General features: G+C 40.2%; 1 pseudogene; it reads left to right on the top strand.

Annotated features, from left to right (window-relative positions):
• Positions 1-17,846, top strand: part of LOC127635806 (MAP7 domain-containing protein 2-like) — a 36,117-nt pseudogene that overhangs the window by 13,624 nt on the left and 4,647 nt on the right.

Genomic DNA, 17,846 nt, shown 5'->3' with positions numbered 1-17,846 from the left:
CCTCATAAATCATACATAAACCAAAAGAATACTTAAGAGAAAAGCCACATGGAGGCCAATGATTACTTTGAAGAAGCAACAGAATTCAGTTACTCAGAATGCAGGAACTATATCAAAATGCTTAGCATAACACTGGCCTTATAAAAGGGTGGCAAAACAGATGCCATTACTCAAAAAGACCCATGTGAAAGCACATAGGAAGTTTGCCAAAAAAGGCATAAAATTGATGATCACAAAAGATTGTGAGCCAGCAAGATCTTTCTGAAAGACAATGATCCCAAACACAAAGCCAAATTAACATAACTGTTTCAATAGCAAAAAGTCCAGTCAAAGCCCTGATATCATTGCAATTTATAATCCGTGACACTATTTAATTATAGTGGTAAACAAGCTTTGTTCTTTTAACCATTTCTGAACAAACCAGGTGCTTTGGTGCTTTGAAATAAAACAAATCTGAGAGAATGGGAGAATTGGTTAAGAGTCTGAATTCTTTCAAGAGACACTGTTTATTCCATATGCACATGCTTTGTAGCTGAGTGTTATCGGTTGGCGAAAGTCAAAACAAGTCTGAATATATGTGTGCTGTGACTTTTTGGGTGTTTTGTATTGATTGTGAATGTACTGCCTACTAACAACTTCACAGTACTTTTATCACAATTAAATAGTTATTTTAATGATACGCCTTGATGACATTCAATGTTGAAGTGTGTGTTTATCTACTAGTGCATGTTTATAAATGTGTAGTTTGTCTTTCCTTTCAGATCTCAGTTGTTTTATTCAATATATTAGAGAGGGCAAAGTCATATTAATATACTACTACACACACACATACACGCACTCCTCAATGGCTCACTGTAACAGTGCTGCAGATCTGCAGGTGTCCTGTATCCCCTGCATAGGTAACACACACACACACACACACACACACACACACACACCACACTCCTCAAATGTAGCATGATAAATGTGCCTGGAGAGAACTGTGCACAGTAAAGATGTTGTAAGTGATTTTCTATTTAAATGTCCCTACTAGACTACCTGATAGATGTCACTGAAGTAGGTATCCTTAGAAATCACATCTGTCTCTGTCAGAGGCCTAGTAGCCAATCAGATACTGTTACACAATCAGGCTTGCTGAGATTTTATTGGAGAGTGGGCATGTGATGGTGGTCTAAATGTCTGAAATCACTTACAGCACCTTTGACTTTTTATTAATGTCACTGAAAGTATAATTTGTTTTGTGTATGTGTTGTTTGGAATAACCATAGGGTGGATTTGTATGCACATTTGTGTACATGTGGTTTTATGTCAATTCATACTATAGGGTGTGGCCACGAATGACATGGGGAGATTGACAATCTGTTTTAACTTGGTAATGATGTTTTTTTCCTGTGCAGTGCCTTCCAGTCCCCACAGGTCACCATTCCGAAGGTCACCCAACCGCCGCAGAACCAATGCAATGCCAACAGAGGAGTCTAGTGGAGCTATCAATGCCCCTAATACGCCTAAGGTCAGAACAGATATTCAATAGACTCCAAAGAATAAGCTTGCCTCTCCTATTTAGCATTTAATCAAACAGATGTTACAATTCAGAGGGGTACTTAACTAGATAACTGCATTACTAGGGTTGTCAACCATCCCGTACAAGGACGTCACGTTTTTTTTAACATAAACAGGACATGTATCGTCACATATGCCAAACTATGTGTGAATGACATATTAAGACTGCTGTTATCATGACAATAAGTGTGCATATTTTAGCGGAATCAACACAGCTGGGAATATTTGGTAAACATTTTTACATTCAAGCAAGTGATTTACATGTATTGTTTTCTTCTATTCTGACTCCTATGTAGTGTGTAAATACATTTATACCATCTGCATGCCACATTATCAAACCTGTGAACTACTTTTTATGTCATTGTATAAAAGAATACCTTAGCCAGCTGACTGTGAGAAAAACTCCATAAATAATAATGATGTATAAAGGAAATTATCTCTCACTGTGTAGAAGGTAAACCTAATAAGTCAGTAATACTGAGTCAGTAGCAAGAAGCATTGTTGCGAGGCCTGCCCTTTGAAAAAGTAAACATGGTGAGCCCCGACCTTTCAATGCATGTGAAAAGTATCTTAGTACTTGCAAAGTAACATAGATCTGCATAGTAATGTTAATTAAGTTTGCTTATGTGTGTTTATGATGTCTGTGACAACATAAAATATGCATGTACCTGTATATGCATTCATGTAACAACAACTGCCATGGTATTCCACCCTTGTCCCATGTTTGGGTGGCATAAAGTTGGCAACCTACTACATACTCAATGACTTTAGGACAATGAAAGACTTGCACACAAACATGCAGATACAAACAATCACTTTAATGCTTTATTTGCATTTGGAGCAGAAGGAGAGCTTGCATAGAGAAAGAAGAACTGACTCTCCAGCAACAGGTTCACTAGTGAGGAAGGCAAAATCTCCTTCTGATGTCACCCTGTGCTCTACCTCACCTGCCACACCAAAGTAAGATACAGTATACGCACATACCAATGCACCATATCAAAGTAAGGCTGAAATGCACACACATACTGTACATATAAGGTACACAGTTACCTCCATTTCATAAAATGTTATTCAGTGAAGTGTTGAATTATCTGAATCAACTTTTTTCTTGTATGGTTGAAGGTTATTGCCTAAGAGTCGTAATCAGTCACCCTGTACAATGCGGCAGTATCCCCCATCCCCTATGAAACATAGATCTGTTACACTTGTCAATGACAGCGACAGGAAGACCGAAGACAAGGTAACAGACAAACAAATTGTGGATGACAAATATCAGGACAGGTCTGTCAAGGCTGAGGTCTATCAGAGCAAAAGCCCAAACAATGAAAGTTTGGCTAAGGCAGCAAAACTGGAGACATCTGTTTCTAGAACACCAACTCCAGAGAGAAGAACACTGAAGATAGAGAGCCCCAGTAATGGTGCAAAGGAGAAGAAAAGTGTGGTTATGGAAAATCAAGAAAAAAAGAATGGCAAGATGTTGACCCCCGAGAAAAAAATCCTTAAATCAATCTGTAATGATGCGACTGCCAACAAGTGTACAGGTGGGTCTAAAACTTTTACAGGATATGGCCCACTTCAATACAATAGTATCTTATTTGTAATGGCTGTAAGTTTACATTATACAGACTATTTAAACTCATGTTAACAACAAATGCTTTGTTCATACTAAAAACACATGAATCTTCTTTCAAATAACACTTCCTTTTCTTGTTTTACTCTTTTACAGATCCTTCACCTGTGAACCAGGCTGGCAAGTTAGTTGCTGGAACGACAGATGCTGAGGAGGCATCACGTCTGCTTGCAGAGCGCAGACGTCTGGTCAGAGTTCTGAAAGAACAGGAGGAGAAACAACGCAGGGAACTGGAGGAGCAGGAGAGGTATGTGTCTGTGTATTTTTCGTGAAATAGTGTTTTTTGAAGTGTTCAGTGCCTATTGAATATGACTCATATCAATAACACTCAAACATTTCGAATGAGTATGCATTGCATAACAATATAAATGTATGCTAATGATGCTGCCTTATAAATTGTTATAGTAAATGGGTTGAGATTCCATAATTTTCGTAGGTGCTGTGTGTATTTTATTGACCATTGTGTGTGTGTGCGCGATTGTTAGACTAAAAGCTGAGCAGCTTAAGAAGAAGCAGTCTGAGGAAAGAGCTCGACAGGAAGAAAAGGCTCGTCAAGCAGAGGTGAAATACAGACAACAACAGCAACAGAAGAAGTTAGAGCAGGAGGATGAGAACGGGAGAAAAGAAAAAGTGCTCCAGGCACAGATGGAGAAAGAGGTGAAAGTGATATCAACCCTGTCAGTCAGTTGACCAAAAAACATTTGCGATTAGATTGCAGAACATTAAAGGAATATTCCTAGATCAATACAATTTAAGCTCAATCGACAGTATTTGTGCCATAATTTATATTACCACAAACATTTATTTAGATTTGTACCTCCTTTTCTTTAAAAAATCTTAACAATCAAGGTTACAGTGTTGCACTTACAATGGAAGTGAATGTGAATGTGCCAAGTTTTGGAGGGTTTAAAGGCAGAAATGTGAAGCTTATAATTTTATAGAAGCAATTACATTAAATATTCTGTTAAAATTAATCTACTATTTGAGCTTTAAATTTGTTTAAATTGTAAATTTGAGGGTTTGTTGACATAACATCGTCATGCAACGAAGTTGTAAAATTAGCTATAACTTTACACAGAAAAGATTGGTAAGTGATTTTATCACACTAAAATCATGTTTACATGCATATTGTTTATGTATTGTGGCTATACTTTTGAAAAAGTGAGTATTTTAACATTCAAACATTGGCCCCCATTCACTTCCATTGTAAGTACCTCACTGTAAACCATATTTTTGCTTTTTTTTTTAAGAAAAGTAGGAGCAAGTCAAAATAAACTTTTGTGGTAATCAATATGTAACGAGGTAAAATGTCCAGGAGGAGACGAAGACGTAATGCTCTTCTCAAGTGGGTTTTAATGGCCACAGCAGTGCTCACAATTTTTATACTTCACATCAAACATGTATTAACTTTTCTGGTTCTCAGAACACGCCAACGCTAGACTGACACGTGTCACTCTCTCTCCCCTCTGGAGGTTCTGTGGCCGTTTTTTATGCCGCTCTCCCCGTGCTCACTGAAATTAGAGACAGGTGTTAGACATAATTTAGCTCAGGTGCAAGCGCCCTTACCGCTTTCTCCCCCGGACGGGCGCTTGACCACGCCCCCGCTGCCACACAATATTATGCCACAAATGCTGTCGATTGAGCTTAACTTGTATTGAACTCCGAATATTCTTTTAATACAAACAAAAAACTCCTGAAAATAGGTGGCTGTACATGGGACCTGTCATTGTATAAAGATCAACACAAAGCCTTACACAATAACTGTTAATTTAATTTGCACAGCTCCATCAAAGAAACTTTAAAGGGATTATGACATGAGGAATGACATTTTCCTTGATCGTTTGACATACTGTATAAGAGGTCTTTGTACTATAAAAACATGGTGGTGATGTGGGCGTGGCCGAGCAATGTCTGTGGAGAGCGAGGCTGGGAGAGGAAGAACTTTAAAGATTGACACATGTGGGAAATTATCTCTAACAAATGTTCTATGTTATGACTTTGACTGTGGGCGATTCTGATTGTGCTGAAAAGCCATTAGTTTGTATATTACACTGAAAGAGTGTTGTAAATAAAAACTCACGTTGGATTATTTATCCAGCGTGATACTTCCTCCCACTTCCTGCTTCAGAGAGGACTCAAGATGTTGTCACAGTGCTGCTGAAATCTGGGATTGTTTGGCGGAAGGAAATGTTGTCATGGATTCCTCGCCGCTGGCAGAAATCTTCAAATCCCTCACTGGCATCCACCAGGCTCAACATCAGGCTCTGCTTGAGCTACGCATTGAACAGGAGCAGCGATTCCAGGCACTGTTTCAGGCTCAAGCAGAGGACAGGCAGGTGTTACAGAGGTTAGTACCCCAGGAGGGGCCTTCCACTGTGACCCCAGCCACGACTACGGCCACCCTCGCTATGATGGGACCTTACGATGACCCGAAGACAAGGTATTTGAGCGGATGGCTGAGGCGTGGAAGTGGACGAACACTCAGAGGGCAGTCCGCCTATTGCCCCTGCTGACTGGGGAAGCCCAGCTCGAGGCCCATCAACTTCCGTTAAACAACCAACTGGTGAAAGGGGATCTGAAAATAGCCAACTTGCAGCACATTTGCCTTCTCCTGACAGCTCTGTGATGCCTGCCGAAGCTGGATGCTGGCTGAAGATCGCAATGCCAAGGAGATGCTTGATCTGGTGGCACTGGAGCAGTTCATTGCCTGACTATCGAAAGGGACAGCAAAGTGGGTCCAGTGCCACCGACTGGCATCACTGGATGGGGAGGCCCAGCTGGCTGAGGATCACATGGTGGCATATTTGAGGGCCGGTGAGCCCTCTTCTTCTCTCCCTCTCTCTCTCCTCCCTCCCCCTCTCCTTCCCCTCATCCTGTTCCTGTTCCATGGAAATGGGGAATTCCTACCCCAAAACTGGTTCCCTGGTCCCATGGATCATTCATCCTGCCAGTTTCCCCTAACCCTCTCTGCTCTCCTCCACAGGCTGGTGAATCCGCTGCCATGGGTGTGGACGTGAAGTCTGGGTCTGCTGGAGCTGCGGGAACCTGGGCATTTCCAGGACCGATGCCCCACGATGGAGGTGGAGACACTGATCCAGGTCCCCGATGCACCACAGGCCATCCCCGATCGAGTGTACCGGATAGAATAGGAGGCAATAGGAGACATAAGCACAAAGAACGAGCAGATTCATGCACAACTGACCCGAAGGAGTATTATTCCACAAAACAAACTCTAGCCGCTAGGCAAAACCAGCACAAAAAGAAACAAAGGCACCCAGCTTCCTGAGAATATTCAATGATTCAGGTCCACTTGGCTGCAAAGCAAGCGCCACACAATGACTTACTCATTCCCTTGACTTTATAAAAGATATTGCTTGTTGGGAAAAGTAAATACTTTGCAGCCATCCTTAGCATCTATTCTCAATCTGGCCAGGAACTTTAATTGTAAAAGAGACCCTCCGTCAATGCAAAAGTTTCTTGAAAGAGTGTTATTCCACAAAACAAACTCCAGCCACTTGGCAAAACCATCACAAAAAGAAACAAAAAAGGCATCCAGCTTCCTTGGACAGTCAAGTGAATGTTCAGTGAGTCATGTTCACTTGGGAGCAATGTGAGAATCACACCATGGCTTACTTATTCCAATGACATTATGAAGGCGAATGATTTTGTGGGCATGTAAATACTTTGTGGCCATCCTTAGTATCTATTCTCACTTTGGCTAGAAACATCAGTGCAAAATGTAAGAGTTTCTTGCATTCCTTCCCGATCATGTTTCAATCACGTTTGTCTCTCGTTGAAATCTGGGAACAAGAAAATGTTAAGGTTCTTCCAAGAAAGCCTTCCTTTACTGCTCGTGGAACACGAGATCTTTATTGGATGATCTCAGAAATTTGGCCAGAATTGATCGGGGCCTGGCCTCCCTCAGCCAATCTCCGAGCCGGAACTCTGTGAGCTCGCTCTATTTCCATCTTATGGCCTGTTATGTTGAGCAGACTCGGGGAAAATGAATCTAGGAATTTTACCATATCTCGGCCTTCTTCGTTCTCAGGAATTTCAACAATTCGTACCTGCCGGCTACGATTCTCAAGTTCTTCCAATTTTTCCAAAACGCGTTCCAAGTCTGTCTTGGTCACTAGCGTGTAAGCAGCTAATTTCCTCTCCAATGACTCCAGATAATTGTTCCATTTTTCGATGTCCCCGATTCTTGTAACCAACTCAGAAAATTTTGTCAGCATCACCGACATGCTGGACATTTGATGTTGAATTTCTCCTGCTGCACCGTCCAAACTGAGTCCCTGGTCTGCGGCCCTGTCCGGGTTATCAGCTTGAGCAATTAAGTGTCTTTTAATGTCTCCAGATTGCAAGGTTTTTGAATTCTTTGTCATGTTGTCTTCATAGAACAGTTATGAAACAGAGTGTATCAAATCTCACTGGTTTATGACACAAAAAGAATGAAAAACTAGCAAAGTTCGCAGAGCTCGCCGTTCACACATCTGACCCTTGCAATGCGCCACCTAAAGGAACATTAAAATTATAAAAAAGGCATGTCATGACCACTTTAAAGCTTACTGAAACAAAACAATACTGTTAGCAGTTAGCCAACTAACAACTGCCCATCCTCTTCTTAGCATTTATTTATTTTAAAACAACAACAACAACAACAACAACAACAACAACAAAAAAACATCCTTTTTTAACTCCCTTCGAGTGGAGAATACTATATTTCTCCACAGGATCAATAAATAAATTAATAAATCAATCATCTATCAGTAGTCTCCTCACCTTTCTGATTGTGTCTGCATGCTTAATAGAAAGAGGAGGCCGAGAAGCATGCTCAGAAGGATGCAGAGCGACGTCTTCAGGAGAGAGAGCATGTCAAACAACAGGAAGAACAGGAGAGACAACAGAGAAAAAAGGTAAAGGCTTATTTGCAACAATCATTTTATAAAGGCCATAATGCATGTTTCCCCCCAACATGAACCTAGAAATGAGAACAGTGGAAAATGATAGTTCTAACAATAAAAATCCCCACAGTGCTAAAACAGGAAAAGCTAACAATTTAAAAAATTAAAATGACAGAAAATGTTAAAAGTATGTCAGTCAAGGGTAATTTAACTAGAACAAGTAGTATATTTTTGCACTTTACAAAAGTCAACATGAATGACATTTAAAAGGTAAAATAAGTGATACGTGATACAAATTTTTTTTTTCAGAGAATTGATGAGATAATGAAGAGAACAAGGAAGAGTGACGAGATGAAGGTATCAGTGTGAAACTTTTAATCACTTTTAATCATTTAATTTAAGTAAAGCAGTGTACAGCTGAGACAAATACATATGTTGATTACCATTAGACTTAAATAGCCCTTTGAAGTGTAAGTTGCTCTGAAAGTAAAAGAATCTCCATATTCACACAGAGAGAAGATAGCCAGGAGCCCGGATCTCCTGTCTCACCTCTAGGTAGGACTCAACCCTGCTCCTTCTATTTCTTCTTTCTCTTACTTTCTCTCTGTCTCTCTCTCACTGTATCTCTCTCACACACACACACACACACACACACACACACACACACACACACACACACACACACACACACACACACACACACACACTCTCCCTATTTCTCTCACACAACACAACACAACACATATTAAAAAACAAAACATGTTGACTAAATTACTAGATTTTAAATTCTTCTATAATGCGGAGTATCCCAACTATTTTGAGAAAGCTTAGATCACAGTCATTTGACTGATAGGGTGAATACAAGTAAAGTGGGACACCTAAGCTTCATTATTAACATTTTTATAATCATTGTGTATATTCTTACATTAATAAAAACATTAAAAATCAGCATTAAATTCGTATTTACTTTTATTGTGCGGAAAAAGTTGCAATGAAAGTTAATGGTTACTGAAGATAACATTCTGCTTTTCTCCTTTTGTGTTCCATGGAAGTAAGAACTTCATATGCATTTGGAACAAGATGAGGGTGAATAAATGATGATAGAATTTACATTTTTTGGTGAGCTTTCCCTTTAAGTTAATCATAAACTAGTATGGGATGACATGGATGTAGCCATTTGAAGTATCTCTTAACCACAATGCTAATGGCACATGATCAGAAAGTGTCTAATTTTACCAGTATTCCCCCTTTCTATCTATGCAGCCAATGACAGATAGCCATATAATTATGCATTTAGGATTCCCTGTTATATAGGTTAGTATTCTCTACTGCCTGTAATTCATTTGGTGTCAGATTGCTCTTCCCTTGGGGAAAATGTGTAGATAACTGCAGTGTGTGAGCAGGCCTGTGAGTAGTTTTACATTCTTCCAGCATCTATAGCAGCTTTAGGAGAGGGAAGCAGGGGATCATATTCTCTGTATGTCATAGGTTTTGTTCAAGGTGAACTGTTCAAGGACTGTTCACACTATAATTAGCCTGCTGCAAATAAAGTTTTTTGACATTGGCACCTTTTGACTTTTGGTTCCTGACATTCATAAATCAAGTGCATACAATACACAGTATCATGAAGGTATAGTTCCACCCAAAAATAACAAATTCTCTCATCATTTACTCACCCTCATAACATCCCAGATGTGTATGACTTTATTTCTTCAGCAGAACACAAATAAAGATTTTTAGGAGAATATCTCAGCTCTGTAGGTCCATACAATGCAAGTGAAAGGTGATCAGACATTTGTGGCTCTAAAAATCACATAAAGGAAACAGAAGAAATCCATATGACTCCAGTGTTTTAATCCATATCTTTCGAAGTGATATAATAGGTGTGGGTGAGAAACAGATCAGAATTGAAGTCCTTTTTTAGTCTAAATCTCCAATTTCACTATCCCTTTTAAGTTAAAGTGGCAATATAAAGGTAGAGTAAAAAAGGACTTAAATATAATTTTTCTCACCCACACCTATTATATAATTTCTTAAGATATGTATCTAAATACTGGAGTCATATGGATTACTTTTATGTTTCCTCCATGTGATTTTTGGAGCTACAAATGTCTGATCACCATTTGTATGCATTGTATGGACCAACTGTTACGAAGGCAGATGAGGAGTGGGGATCTAGATGCAGCTTATTGAAAATAACGAAGACAAACAAGACTGGAACTAACAAAACATCCACAAGGGGAAACAAAATATATAAACAAGAGAAAACATCCACGACGGGCTCAAGCAGGAACACATACCAGAATCTACAAGACATTAACATTGCATTTAAACATTTAACAACCGACAAAAACTGACCAAACAACCAGGGTTTAAATACACAAGGATAATGATGATTAAACGACATACAGGTGAGAACAATGACTGACTGGCAGTGATGAGGGCAGGGAATTATGGGAAGTGTAGTTTATGACAGGTGACAAGTGAAACACAGGGCAGACAACAGGGGATCGTGACACCAACAGAGATGAGATGTTTTTCTAAAAATCTTTGTTTGTGTTCTGCAGAAGAAAGAAAGTCATATACATCTGGGATGTCATGAGGGTGAGCAAATGATGAGAGAATTTTCATTTTGGGGTGAACTATCCCGTTAAATGTTGTATCTTATTTGACTGTTTCTGAATTTAATTGCAATATACAGGAAGTCTAATTTATTTGATCATATTTTGTTATGTAATCAGATGAATCAGGTAATCTGTTTCAGATATAATTAATTTCCGATTACAGTATATCTATTAAATCAGGTGTAAGAGAAAGCTTTTTTATCTATTGGAGACTAATATCAGAAGGTGAGCTAATAAATCACATTCTGGTATTGTAACAGTGTTTACATTGATCTTTCTTTTCTATTCAGGTGGTGTCCATTTTACCTTAAGTGCAAGGGCTGAAGTCAATTCTCAGTCTAGCCTCATGCAGACAACTGCTGCTTCAAACATGCAGGCAAAGGTTCAGTCACATGGTCACCCTGACAAGCAGGAGAAACACAGTAACACAGTAGTGAGGGAGGTACCTTCAAATATACCCAATCTCAATGCACAGGAAGGTACTTGTTTAAAGCAGGAGAACAACTTAAACAATGGAAAAAGCCAAACTATCACTCAGGTGGCCAGTAGCCAAGCAAAACCACTGCTCACTCAAATTAATATAGTGGCCACAGTTCATGGAACCAAGAAGGGTAGCACTGTGAAGAAATCGGACATCTCTCATGTAAATGGACAGAGTGTCAAGGGAGCTTGACGGGAACTGTCCCACAAGCAAAGACTGTCACTCAGACTGGTGGACATACAGTAACACATGTTAAATCAAATGAGGCAGGGATAAACAGCTCACCCTCTTGCTTGAACACATTGCCAGAGACAAAACCTCCATTCCCTCTTATTCATCTGGAAACTTGGGAAGGCAAGAGTGGAGCAGCTGAGGATTGTGCAGATGAAGTGCAGTTCATGGAGGTTAGGTGAGTTTGACACAATGACTGTGTCAACATTTCCTGTACACTGGACTATCCTAACTGACCAGGTAGGAACTACATCACAGTAAAAAAAAAAGATAAAAAAAAAAAAGATTTAAAGAAAACATTTGCACAATTTAATTATTTTTTATTTACATAGTGTAAAATAATGGTTAAGTGCCATTCTTGACATGACGCCTCATTTGATATCATCACCACCTTTAATCATAACTGATACCTTGCTTATACTTGCCTGGGGTTTGAACACTTTATAAGACTATCCCAGCCCTTCACAAAACTCATATATATATATATATATACACAGGTGAAACTCGAAAAATTAGAATATCGTGCAAAAGTTCATTAATTTCAGTAATTCAACTTAAAAGGTGAAACTAATATATTATATAGACTCATTACAAGCAAAGTAAGATATTTCAAGCCTTTATTTGATATAATTTTGATGATTATGGCTTACAGCTTATGAAAACCCCAAATTCAGCATCTCAGAAAATTAGAATATTACATGAAATCAATAAAAAAAAGGATTTTAAATACAGAAATGTCGGCCCTCTGAAAAGTATAATCATGCATATGTACTCAGTACTTGGTTTGGGCCCCTTTGCATTAATTACTGCCTCAGTGCGGCGTGGCATGGATGCTATCAGCCTGTGGCACTGCTGAGGTGTTATGGAAGACCAAGATGCTTCAATAGCGGCCTTCAGCTCTTCTGCATTGTTTGGTCTCATGTCTCTCATCTTTCTCTTGGCAATGCCCCATAGATTCTCTATGGGGTTCAGGTCAGGCGAGTTTGCTGGCCAATCAAGCGCAGTAATACCATGGTCATTGAACCAGGTTTTGGTACTTTTGGCAGTGTGGGCAGGTGCCAAGTCCTTCTGGAAAATGAAGTCAGCATCTCCATAAAGCTTGTCTGCTGAAGGAAGCATGAAGTGCTCTAAAATGTCCCGGTAGACGGCTGCGTTGACTCTGGAAACATAAAGCACAGTGGACCAACACCAGCCGATGACTTGGCTCCCCAAACCAACACAGACTGTGGAAACTTCACACTGGACTTCAAGCATCTTGGATTGTGTGCCTCTCCATTCTTCCTCCAGACTCTGGGACCTTGGTTTCCAAATGAGATGCAAAATATGCTCTCAGCCAGGTAAGACGTTTGACATTTGAAGCCCATGTCCAGGACCCGTCTGTGTGTGGTGGCTCTTGATGCAGTAACTTCAGCCTCAGTCCACTCCTTGTGAAGCTCCCCCACACATTTGAATGGCCTTTTCCTGACAATCTTCTCCAGGCTACGGTCATCCCTGCTGCTTGTGCACCTTTTTCTTCCACACTTTTCCCTTCCACTTAACTTTCTATTAATGTGCTTTGATACAGCACTTTGAGAACATCCAACTTCTTTTGCAATTACCTTTGAGGCTTTCCCTCCTTGTGGAGGGTGTCAATGATGGTTTTCTGCACAACTGTCAGGTCAGCAGTCTTCCCCATGATTGTGAATTCAACTGAACCAGACTGAGAGACCATTTAAAGGCTCAGGAACCCTTTGCAGGTGTTTAGCTGATTAGAGTGTGACACTTTGAGCCTACAATACTGAACCTTTTCACAATATTCTAATTTTCTGAGAATCTGAATTTGGGGTTTTCATAAGCTGTAAGCCATAATCATCAAAATTATATCAAATAAAGGCTTGAAATATCTTACTTTGCTTGTAATGAGTCTATATAATATATTAGTTTCACCTTTTAAGTTGAATTACTGAAATTAATGAACTTTTGCACGATATTCTAATTTTTCGAGTTTCACCTGTATATAGATTTTGGGCCCTATTTTATGAGCGCTAGTGCTAAGCCGGGGTGGTGCCAGGATTTTTTCCACAGGGGTGGCCAGGCCGGTGCCATCGATCAGTCTGATTTGGCCAAGGAATGGGAGATATCCAGGAGGGATATGCGGCTGTGAGTGGGTTGGCCAATGGGGTGGCCAGGTTCTGTCCTGACCCCCTCTCTAGCTCTGCCCCTGGCGCTAAGTGCAGTGCTATACCGTAAGTCAGAGGTTTTCAAAGTCAAAGACAGTGGGCCTCCCTTGTGTCACAACGTACATGATGGTCTGGGCAAAATGAAATTTGAGTGCCCAATATATCACACGTAATACTCTGAACATTCAATCAAAATTCTTGAATCTTAACACACCACCTAAAAACATGGGTTGTGTCTCTATCTTCTGATTGGTATCGCCAGCAGATGAGTGTGTCTTTAACATCAAGCCTATACAATCTAGAGGGTTCCAACAGAATCTATGTAAAATCTTGAATTGCATAAGTCACACCCTTGCATCTCTAGATGCAGACTTGACATTTTTTAGAATCCTAGCCCACACTCCTTCCTCCAATACCAAGTTTAAATCTTTCTCCCATAATCTCTTGGCAGAAGTTAAAGCTCCATCCCCCAGACTGTAGCAGGGAGTAATACACTGATACCTAATGACTTGGGCTGGGTATCATTTAAAAAATGTAGATATCGCTTACGTAAGAAAGCTAGCCACACCAGGCTCTCCCTGCCTCAATCCTTCTACCTACGGGTATGAGGATGGCACAGTGACTGCTGGGAGCGATTTGGGGACCCCAATAGGACCACCTCCACCTGTTAAATCCCTGCGGACCTCCCATTCCCCGGAATGCTCGTTTGCTCCGGTTGGGCGCTCAGTTGAGGGTGCCGGCTCATCCCAGTGCGAGTTCGACCTCTTATTCAGTGCCCGTGAAGGTGATGAGCTCTCGGCCGCAGTATCGGAGAGCGGCATCCTGTCTGACGCGGAAACCTTTGCTGGCCACACCGCTCGGGTTGATGCATATGAGATCGCTCCAGCGCTGGCTCTGGACTCGAGTCTTGAGATGGGCATGGCGCCACGGGACACATTGCATGGCCATCACGCCGATTTGTCGCCGCCTCTTCAGCCCTCGGAATGACCTTGCATTCCTTCGGGCAGGGGTTCCCCTAGAGCAGGTCTCGTCGTGATAACAACCGACGCCTCCAAGATGGGCTGGAATGCTGTGCAAGTATGCATTCTCCCCAGTGAGCCTGCTTGCACAGACCCTGTGCAAGGTCAGGGAGGATGAGGAGTAGGTCATTTAGTAGCTTCCTATTGGCCCACTCAGACTTGGTTCTCAGACCTCACGCTCCTCGCATCAGCCCCTCCCTGGCAAATTCCCTTAAGGAAGGACCTTCTTTCTCAGGGACGGGGCACCATCTGGCACCCGTGACCAGACCTCTGGAACCTCCATGTCTCGCCCCTGGACAGGACACGGAAGACCTCAGTGGCCTACCCCTTGCCGTGGTAGACACATCACTCAGGCTAGGGCCCCCTCTACGAGGTGCCTGTATGCACTGAAGTGGCTTCAGTTTTGTGTTTCCCTAAAGGAATTTGTTTAACTTTCTGAAATGTCTTCTTTAAATATTAGATCAAAGACTAAAATGTTTCCAATTGAGCAATCAAGAACAGATGAAATTAGGGAAAAATCTATTCTAGATTAAATCTTATGAAGATTTATGTCTCCAAATATCTGAAAGACCAAGATTGTACACATCCTGTGAAGTGTCAATGTTGCTCTAGGGGGTTTCACTATGATCAAGGAGTCCATCAAGAATTTAAAATCTCCTCCCAATATTATATCATGAGGGGTGCCAGCGGTTTGCAACATCACTACAAGATCTATAAAAAAGCCCTGATCATCAACATTAGGTGCATAAATATTCTCCAAAATAAGACTTAGCCCCTGAATTTCTGCTAAAATAATAATGACTCTTCCTAATTTATCTTTAAATTCAGTTTGAGACATCTGAATTATAGATGCTTACTTATCCGTGTAATGATTCCCCTGCTCTTACTTGAGCCAGCACTAAAGAAAATCTGTCCACCCCATATCTTCCCAAATTGTTCAGCTTCCTGCGGGGAAGATTAGTTTTTTGAAGAAACACTATATCATATTTCTTACGCTTAAGAAGAGAAATAACCTTCCTTCTTTTTATTGGGTACCCCAACCCATTCACATTCCACGTGGAGAGAGACAATCTACTCATATTTGCATTTGACATTTTGACATATGAGCAAAAAAATAGATTGCGTGTCAAAAACCAAATGATATATTATCCACATTTCAACATTAGAGTAACAATCAAACCCCAAACTTCCCCCAGAACCAAACAAACAGAAAAAAGAAAAACATGTGCATTAACCGCACGCATGACAGCGCCAACTGGTGTCCATTCCTCTAAACTCAAACAGTCCATGTACACCTACAAGAGCCCCTGCAACACTTTTACCATCGGAATGTTCAAGTCTGGTGTTTCTATAAAAATTTGTGAGACAGAATTACACAACAAAAGATAATCTATAAATCAAACTCCAGCCAATAGGAGGCATAAGCACAAAGATTGTGCAGATTCATCCACAAAACTGTCCTGAAGGAGTGTTATTCCACAAAACAAACTCCAGCCACTAGGTGGAACCAGCACAAAAGAAACTAAAAAGGCACTCAGTTCCTCAAACAGTTAAGTGAATGTTCAGTGAGTCGGTCCACTTGGCTGTAATGTGAGTAACACAAAATAACGCAATCCATTGATTTTATGAAGGACAATGCTTGCAGTGAGCATGTTAATGTTTTACGGCCATCCTTCTCAATTTGGCCGGGAACATCAATGCAAAAGCGAACTTCCATTGATGTAAGAGTTTCTTGCATTCCTTGAATCAATCACGTTTCTCTCTTGTTGAATTTGCAAAGTCTGGGAACAAGAAAATTCTGTGGTTTTTCCAAGAAGCCTTCCTATACTCCTCTCCTCGCCAACACATGATCTTTATCAAATGATCTCCGAAATTTGGCAAGAATTGAATGGGGCCTGTCTCTCTCAGCGGATCGCCAAGCCGGAACCCTGTGAGCTTGCTGGAATTCGAGCTTATGGTCTGTTATGTCGAGCAGACTTGGAAAGACCTCGCCCAGGAATTCCACCATATTCTGACCCTCTAATTATGAAATAATTATACATGGTTATCTTTAAATATTTAAAGATTTGAATTATCTGAATATTTTTTATTTATATATATATAAAATAAAAAATATTCAGAAAATGTAAATACATTACATTCTTGTGGAAGAACAGTTAGACAATCATTGATAAGACAATACAAAAAGCGGCTATAGAATACAATGTATTGTTTACTACCATATTATTGAACATAAGCCAATCATTGGCATACAGTTCACAGCAATCCATTTCGCAAGTGAATTTGTCAATCAGTTCGAGATTTATTATGAGGGCTTGTTTAAGGACCTGTCAATGTAAACCTACATCAGACAGATATAAGTGTAGCGTCTCGGGTGCGTTGCGTCATAAACTATATTTAACTTGACACAGTGACCTAAGAATTTTATATTTAATACTTAGAAAACATCTTTAGATCCCTTAGTTCGAATTTGCGCTCCATCAAGTGTTTTGAATGCAAGACTGTAACGAATGTTCGTTGTGCTGCCTGCTGAAGGGTTGTTTTGTTCACTCTTTAAACTGTGCATTGCCCATATAGCTGAAGTTTCACTTACTGCCCTCATGAGTAAACAGGTGGTACTACAAGCTTGCATTTCTCAGGAATCTTCCTTATTACGGTCCAGGGGCATTGCGATTAATTGCGTTAATTTTAACGCGATATTTTTAATAAAATGAATCGCACTGAATGAATGTGTTAAATTGGCAGCCCTAATATATACATATATATATATATTAGAAAGAAGTGTTTTGATTGCTTTGTTTACATGTTGTGTAAATGTTACAAATAAAGTTGCCTCATAATCCGAGGATTTGTCTAGTGTATGAGGATGTTTTATTCAAATTATAGAGCTTTTTTGTTTACTATTACAATTATCATTCACAAACCCTTTACAGTTATACAGCATGGATGTTATGAATGTATCTTTGTTCTTCTAGTTTATCTATATCCTACACACTCATGGTGAAATCGTAAGGATAAATATGACTTTTCTACATTTGGCTAAATGCTGGACATTGTTTTCATCTAATACATGACAATTACTTGCTTCTGTCATACACAACAGCTTCCTATAGTGTTTAAACACTCTACTGATCGTTCAGATTTAGATAAGGAGTTTGTGAAAAGGCATATATTAATAAGCATGTCCTTAATGCCTTATGTGCCAAACTCATGCTTACTTCCACATTAGACATCCGGG

This window comes from Xyrauchen texanus, chromosome 4 (genome assembly GCF_025860055.1).
Source record: "Xyrauchen texanus isolate HMW12.3.18 chromosome 4, RBS_HiC_50CHRs, whole genome shotgun sequence".
NCBI classification, from domain to species: Eukaryota; Metazoa; Chordata; class Actinopteri; order Cypriniformes; family Catostomidae; genus Xyrauchen; species Xyrauchen texanus.
This window is presented reverse-complemented; position numbering and strand designations above follow the sequence as displayed.